The sequence below is a fragment of the Grammomys surdaster genome, unplaced genomic scaffold (assembly GCF_004785775.1).
Source record: "Grammomys surdaster isolate TR1022 unplaced genomic scaffold, NIH_TR_1.0 278, whole genome shotgun sequence".
Classification (NCBI taxonomy): domain Eukaryota; kingdom Metazoa; phylum Chordata; class Mammalia; order Rodentia; family Muridae; genus Grammomys; species Grammomys surdaster.
This window is the reverse complement of record NW_021604719.1, coordinates 13468251-13476287: the sequence shown is the minus strand read 5'-3', so window position 1 is coordinate 13476287 and position 8037 is coordinate 13468251. Positions and strand designations below refer to the sequence as shown.

The window sequence follows — 8037 nt, the reverse complement described above, 5'->3', positions numbered from 1 at the left end:
CCTATAGAGTTAGCCTAAATTCCTGATACAGGAAGAGATCTTGTTTCCACTCATAGAATATCAGGATAATCCAAACTCAATAGATTATTATGGGAGCTAGCAATTAAAGGAATGTTCTGTCTTGTGTCCAAGTGATAGGCTCTTGTAGAAACTGCATACAATAAAAATAAAAAATACCTTTTTCTCTCTCTCTGCCTTTCTCTGTCTCTACTACCTCTCAACTCCCCTTCCCATGCCCTGAATAAACTCTATTCTCTACAAAAAAAAAATAAAAAAATAAAAAATAAAAAATACAATTCAATGAAAATAAAAGATGATGTGGAACCAGCTGGTTGTCCAGTGTTAAATGGTCAGTCCTAAAAAAAAAAAAAAATGCAAGTAACATATAGAGTTAACAGATTATATTTAGGAATATATATGTATTTATGCATATATACATGTGATAACAATGAAAAAAGAGGCCATGAATTTGAAAGAGAACAGGGAGCAGTATAACAGGAAGGTTTAAAGGGAGGAAGGAAAAAGAAGAAATGTATAAATTTTAATTTCAAAATAAAAATGTTTTTAACTTTAAAAAGATGGTGTGGGAATGTGAAAATAGTATAAACGGGCTGTCTTTTCCTTGCCATCTGTGTTTTTATGTCAATTTGACACAAACTAGGGCCATTTAAGAAGAAATCTTAATCGAGAAAATACCTAGATAGGATCAACTATGGGCAAGTCTGGGAGTTATTTTCTTAGTGATTCATGTAGGATGGCTCAGTCCATTGTGGGTGGTGCCACCAATGGGCCTGTGATCTTGGATGGTTTTAAGAAAACAAGCTGTGCAAGCCATGAGCAAAGCAAGCCAGTAAACAGCATTCCTGTGTGGCTCCTGCATCCGTTCCTACCTCCATGATCCTGCCTTGAGTTCCTGCTCTGACTTTGTGGATGATGAACTATCAACTGTAAGACAAAATAAAACTTTTCCTTCCCAAGTTACTTTGATCTATTTTTTTAAGTCACAGTAATAAAAAACCAAACAAAGACATCATTCATTCTTAAAGAGAAACTGAAATGTACAATTAATCTAAGAACCATGGATGGATATATCTATTTATAGAAGAGACATGGGAAACTAATATGAAATGTATCTATTTCTTATTTACTAAAAGAAATTTCTTTTATTTCCCTGTCAGCAATTAATGTAAATGAGACTTTCTGTGGAATCATCCATCAGTCAGTGATTGGCTCCTACTACCAAGGTGATTTAAACTTTTTCTAGTGCTCTTAAGCAAACCCATACATCATAATGCTTCACTGGCTCTACTAAAAAGATTAATTTTTCTAATATTATAATCATTTGTGTGTGTGTGTGTGTGTGTGTCTTCGTGTCTGCACATGCATACACATGGCAGCATGCTAGTGCCATGTCACCAATGTGGAGCTAAGAAGTCAATTTCTGGGGAGTCAGTTCTAGTCCCCTAAGTGGGGCTCAGTGATAGAACTCAGGTATTCAGGCTTAGTAGCAAAATACTCTTTACTGTCTGAGCCATCCTACCAGCCAAAAGATGGTTTTAAAATAACAATTAGCACCTGTGAAAAGCCCTCACAGGGTGTGATCATGATGAGCACTGATAGCCAACTTCTCTAGTTACATCACAGGTGTGAACGGAAAAAGTAGAAAGAAATACACTTCTTCCATGGGAGCTTCCTGATTATCCAGTCAAAGATGATGTTTCATGACAGTGAAGGGGTTTCCCCTGGGTCGTGTAAGCAAACAAAAGAGCATAGGTTTAAGGGAAGATTGAGGTTCTCCTATTTACTGTAGTTTGGATCCAAAACACACGTGTTGGAGGGTTGGTTTGCAGCCTGTGGCACTATCAGGAGGTTGTAAACATAGGAAGCAGGGCACTGAAAGGACACGAGCATTGCCATCCATCTCCCTTCTCTGTCTAACCCCCTATTCTTTGTCACCAATGAAGTGTGTGGTATTGTTCTACTGGGGCTTCCACCGTGAGGCACCATACTGTCACAGGCCCAGAGAGGTCAAGGGAGCATGAATTCTAACTGTAACCCAAAATAAACTTTTCCTCCTTATACAACACACTTCCTTGGGTATTTTGTCACAGTGAGGGAATCTGACAGACACACTGCTAGAACTGGGGAGTAGTCTTCAGAACCTTCTTTTCGGATATCTCCAGACCTGTCCTCACCCCAATCCCACTCCATCCCAACATGATTCATATATTCCCTTCACCTCATCTACTTCTAAAGTTTTGTAGACAAAGGCCACTCCCCTTAGTCACTCCACAGCTGCTAGTGACTGCTGGAATTGAATCCTTCTTATCTGTGCCAGTCTTTTGGTTCAGTAAGCAAGAAGGAACTTAATGTCCAGGTTTGACATGATTAATTTTTTTTTCAGCTTGTTAAGGGCTATCCAGGTCCCATTTTTCTTGTTTGGACAACCTGCCTATGGACCCCTTTTCCACAGAGTTAAACCAAACCGATGCCAGAGCTTCCCTAAGAGCTGCAGCTTTCTCTGCTACTGGTGCTGTTTCATTCCTTGCCAGATGAAAGCTGGCCTTTTACCTTCCTTCTCCCTGGTGACCTCATCAGAACCTTCTCATGAGACATGTGTTATAAAGGAGGAAGTTGTGGAAGCCAGATGGCCATTGAAATTACACCTGCGGCTCTCTCACACATGAATAGTCACCTGGACTAAAAGGCTACATAGTTCCTTAGAGTTTCTCAGAACTGAGACAGTGATCTGAAGTGCTTGGGTTGGAGGCAAGAGTATGGACGTGGGGGACACCTGAGTGGCAGACCATCAGGAAGTTTGTTCCATTTCCTGTACTGTTGTGCATTCCTATTAACATGAGTTGGATGCACAAGTTCAAGTCTAAGTAAGCACAGATTGGTTCTACCTACCCCAAGATGACAGGCTAAGACATGCTCATTTCTAAGCTTAGACAGCAATACTCAAATATCTGCTTTTGACTCTGTTCCTTTTAACCGTGTGTGTGTGTGTGTGTGTGTGTGTGTGTGTGTGTGGTCTTAGAACCTGGCTAAAAAACCATTCTGGCAAGACTGTAACTGTGAAAAGCTGACAGTGGCCGAAAGGCTCCCAGTGCACTCCTAACTACCATGAGCTACTTCATGCCTTCATCCTAATCAAGGTTTTCCAAAGGGGAGAGAGGAGAATGCAGAGTCCGACGGATCTGTCTTGCTCTGGAGTTTTCTGTCCAAGACGGATGGTTCTGATTTCTTGATATTCCTGGAGGACCAAGCAGACAGCAGAAGAACCCACCGTGGAGGATAAGAAGTGCCTGGGGAGAAAGAACCAGGCTTTTGCTGAGGGTCCCTAGGGGGTGTGGATGGAAAAGAAAAAAGAAGAGTCTTGCTTAGTACTTTCCCAGAGACAATTGCCAGATCGAGCTTAGAATCGTTTCCAGTGTAGTTGGACCTGGGGAGCCTTTGGAGCCAAGTTCCTTGCCTCCTATTGGTATCAGGAATGAGGGCTGTTCTCCGCAGCGTGCCCACTCGCGACGGTTCTGGGAACTCCTACCGTCTGTCAGCAAGAGCCTTCCCTGGCCATAGCCTCGTTCCCGGGTCGTTCGGGTCCCACTGCATCAAACCATGAAGGAGCCGCAGCCGCCGCAGCCGCCGCCGCCACCACCACCACCACCACCGCACTTCACAACTGCCAACTTGCGGGCAGCTAGAGCGTCTCCGGGCCACCGCTCAGCCGCAAGCGATTGGATATTGAGTGAGGGGCGGGACCACGCTCTAGGTACCTCCCACGGCCTCCAAGGATCCTGGTGCCTTGACGATTGGCTATGGCCTCCGCCAGTCAAACGCTAGTAGACGCCCCGCCTTACCGGGGCTGGCCCGAGGCTGGTCCCGCCCCAGGGCTCCGCCCCCTTCGGAGCCTAGTCAGCGCTGCGCGGTGTTCCGCCTCATTCGCTGAGCGGGTCCGTGGATTGTCAGAGCGCTCTGGGCGACTGCTGAGCCAGGCGACCGCGGAGCTTGCGGCGATCCCCGTCAGGTGCCCGGTAGAGCTAATGCGCTCAGGTCCCGCGGGGCAAGAGCAGCCGGCGGTTCTGGGCAACTTGGGACTGAGGATCTGCAGCAGGGGCGTGGATTTGGCGTCTGGACTGGGCCAGGAGGGTGAGTAGCCGCGCCGTGAAAGCGGCTCCTCCGCCGTGTTGCCAGCGAGCCGAAGACCGCGTCGGTGCTGGTGGGTGGGAGCGTGGCGGCTGCGGGAGGGCAAGGCAAGGCAGGGGACGCTTACTCTCTGTCAGCGTCCCGGCTCCCGAACTTCTGGTTTTCAAAGCATCCCAACTCGGCCCAGGACGTGGCCGTGCGTCGGAACCGACTTGGCGTTGGTGGTTGCCACCCTTAGGTCCCAGACGCGCCCTTGCCCCTCTGCGGCGGCGACACGGCGCGCGGGGACATCTCGGTGCGCACACCGCAGTTCCTAGATGGCTGCGAGTGGTTCCTAAACATTAACCGGCGCCCGAGCCGGCGTGCGCCAGCGAGCGCTGGTCGCGTTCCGACTGAGAACTGAAGGGACTCGCTGGGGACAGTAGCAGGCCTCTTTCGTACTCTGCAGATCCGAAGAAAATGACAGCGGTGCTGAACGTTAAACTTTGGGAAGTAATTGCTTCCTGTCAGTTTTTGAACGTGCGCCCCTCTTCCTGGGTTGCTCAGACCTCCGCATCCATCACAAGGTGTGTCTGAGGAACTTGGTTAGGACCAGCAGGGAGCCTAGAAGCCTACACTAGGCTGGGTATCCACAGACTGGTTTAGTGCTGTTCCTTAAAGCACCTGCATGTTTTAAGTGATGAAGTTGTGGCAAGAACTGACAACTGAGGATTCAAGGTTAGACCTGACACTTTGTTTGTGGCAAAGCGTGGGTTACATTCCCCCCCCCCTCTCTTGTAGTAAATGCAGCTTAATTTTTTTGAGTGTAGTTGCGTGCAGTTTATATTCTGTATGGACAAAATAGAATTCAGTGCAATATTGTCTTACCATTCTGATTTGATATGTGTGAGAGCTTATTAAGAAGACTGTGGAGAGTTGGCTCTGGTGTTGGAAATAGTTCTGTCTTTTAAAATATATAAAATGTTGATTTGCATACTAGATATGGACATACAGGTGCATTTATCTGAGGGTGTGTATCTATGGGTGGAATTGATAGGGGAATGAGATAGAAATATATAAAGGATTAACTCAGCCTTGAACTTCCTCTGGATTATAGAGGTGAACCCTCTTAGCTTTAAAGTGTATAATCCTGTATGTGTAAGCATGTCTGAATCTTGTCTGGTCTGTCTAGGTCAGTATATGTCCATGAACTTTACGAGCACTCAGTTCAATACCACTCAGTACAGATTCTGCGTTCCTGTTTTACAGACCAGCCGCTGCCAGCCAGCCCATCTGTTAAAACATAGCATGTACAATTGAGCCAGAACACTGGGGTGGATAGTGGGTAGGGGGCGACCCTTAGGAAAACAACATGCTACAAACAAAGCCTTCCTCTTGACTTCTATTTTCATCTATTATTTGGCCAGAACTTCAAGTTTTAATGAGGGAGATGCAGGGGATGGTGTCTCTTAGAACGGGAAAGTATTTTCTGATATAATTGTAGCCATAAGTTGAGGAGGGGGAATTATAGAAGAAAAAACACAATCCCCTGAGAAGAACTGTGGTTGTTACCTCGACAGCAAGGCTGGTTTGCAGCTTTGCAGTAACATGTATACCACAAACTGTTGTCTTTTGCTTCAGAGAATGCACTAAAAATAAATTATTTTGAACACAACACACACACACACACACACACACACACACACTCACACAGTTTAGGAGAAGTAAATAGAACTTTATTGCCAAGGCAAGGTTAAGATTGTGTTAGTAATCCGAATGAAGCATGCCTTTAGGAATTTATACCCTGGAAATAAGTTCATATTTGGCCTAATCACTAGTAACAATGGTTCACAATGTGTAGTTTTAAAATAATAAGAAGGCTTTATCATAAAATTTCTGATGACTAAGAAGGTATGGGAGGAGTATTATTATAACAGCTTGTTAAGTTCCTGCTGGCAGGTGACTGATACTTTAAAAAGCTATAAATTCCTTTAATAGTATAGTTACTTTTAGTGACAATAGGGACAACACCTTCAGAAGTGCAGTTGATCTTTTTCACAGTAATTTTATGTTCTTAATTACAGTTTAATAGTGGTGTTCATTATAAACTGGAGTGGTTTTAAGAACCCATCACCAGTATTTTCATTTTTATGCTTCATAAACATTTGGAGGAAATATGTAAATCCCTAATATATATGTCTAAATTTATAAAGGGCTATACAGATCCTCCTGGCTTCACATGAATCACCCAAATTAACTGAGTAGCCCCATGGGAATTTAGTTCTGGGACCTAGGGTAGCTTAGGAATGTGCATTTTCAAGTACTCAAGACAAGTTCTGATACAAGGAGCCACTTGAACATCAAGAAGTCCTGAAATGGTGTTTAGTATATAAAATAACATGGTCTGTGTGTTGACGTAACAATTGATTATTCAGAAATTTCTAGGTGGTATTTACTGGCCATATAAAATTGATAGTTTATTAATTCTCTCAACAATGGGCCTCTTTTGCCCTGTGCCTGTAATCTTCAATCATTCCTATTCTGAATTGGCCCCAATTTTAAGGAAGTCTGCCTGGAAAAGCAAGATAATTTAACACCTCTCCTCGGTATTGCTTCTCTACTGCCTGTTTCTGTACCACCGATGCTGGGATTCTGGGCTGATTTGGCCAGCCCTAATACATGTCATTCCTCATTTCTCCATGAAAGATGAAAAGGGAGCCCTTTTATCTCTTGGTGCTAGGACAGAAGTATGCTCATAATCAGGGCTAGCACAGACTTAACCAGAATCAAATGTTTCCTTGGGAAACTCTAGCTACTTGGCTGACCAGCCATGAGCCCCACCCACCATGATTCACTCCAAAAGTTAATTTAGATGTACGTTAAGTTGTCCTTCGGAAATGGATTGAAAATGTACTGTTTACCTGTATTCTTACTGAAATCAGTGTTAGTTTTTATTTATAAATTTTTAACAATTAGGGTTTTTTTTTTTTACTTACCTTCTGATCCTGATGTGTACATTCTGTGTTTTGTTCTTCTATTCCATAATGATAAAATTTTCCACATTAGACTTTTAGATAAGATTTGAAAGAGAATGGATCTATATCAGAAGTTGTCCTCTCTAACATTCAAGTTTTTTTTTTTTAAATCTCAGAGGTCAGAAATGTCAAAAATATTTACTTCCTTGATGACAAAAGGATTTAGATAGGTTGAGACATTGACCTTATATAGTTCCGGATCATTGGATCATCACGAAGACCTTTATGGAGCAATTTCTGTTTAGAGGAATATTTGGCATTTGATACGTCACTTAACAATCTTTGGAGGACAATGATTTTTTCCCCACTTAGTTCCAGATGAGCAAACAGCAGCTACAAAAGCATAATACTTGGATTCTGTCTTTCATGTTTAAAGACAATAGCAATAAGTAAGATGTTGACCTTATACTGTGAGCTACCTGCCTTTGTTTAATTTGTGGTAACACTTCTTATGAAACCAATTTCTTTCCATTTTTGTTTATGTTGGATTTGACTTTATAAGTGTTCCTTAGAAAGTTAACCAGCGTATGTGATGAGTGTTTGGGTGACCCTGAGCTTAATCAGCCAACCTTGACATGGAGAGGCAACTCGTTTGCTAAAGGTCACAGAGTACAATTGGGAGCAAAGCCTACATGAGGAATTCTTTGGACCCACACTTTAGTCTTGTGCTATTTTTATCTGTGGTCACATTATACTTATACTACTGTTTCTACACTAACAAAAATATTACTTACACTCCATTTTCCCAGCTTCTGCATGAGTTGACGGATTTAGAGTGGCTGTAAAAACCTAAGGTATACCACAGCCCCAGACAACACCACTGACTTATTCCCTCTTTTGGCAGACAAACAGATGGGGAGGAGGGGGGAAGAAAGGA

General features: G+C 43.4%; 1 protein-coding gene across 2 annotated transcripts in view; it reads left to right on the top strand.

Moving 5' to 3' along the window:
- Positions 1-3907: 3907 nt before the first annotated feature.
- March3 (membrane associated ring-CH-type finger 3) overlaps positions 3908-8037 on the top strand; it is a 154007-nt gene continuing 149877 nt past the window's right edge. Inside the window, exon 1 of one of the 2 annotated variants that reach the window (XM_028777151.1) lies at positions 3908-4149. The gene's annotated coding sequence lies outside the window, so the exon portion shown is untranslated. The remainder of the gene's footprint in view (positions 4150-8037) is intronic. The other variant, XM_028777150.1, reaches the window with a different exon arrangement.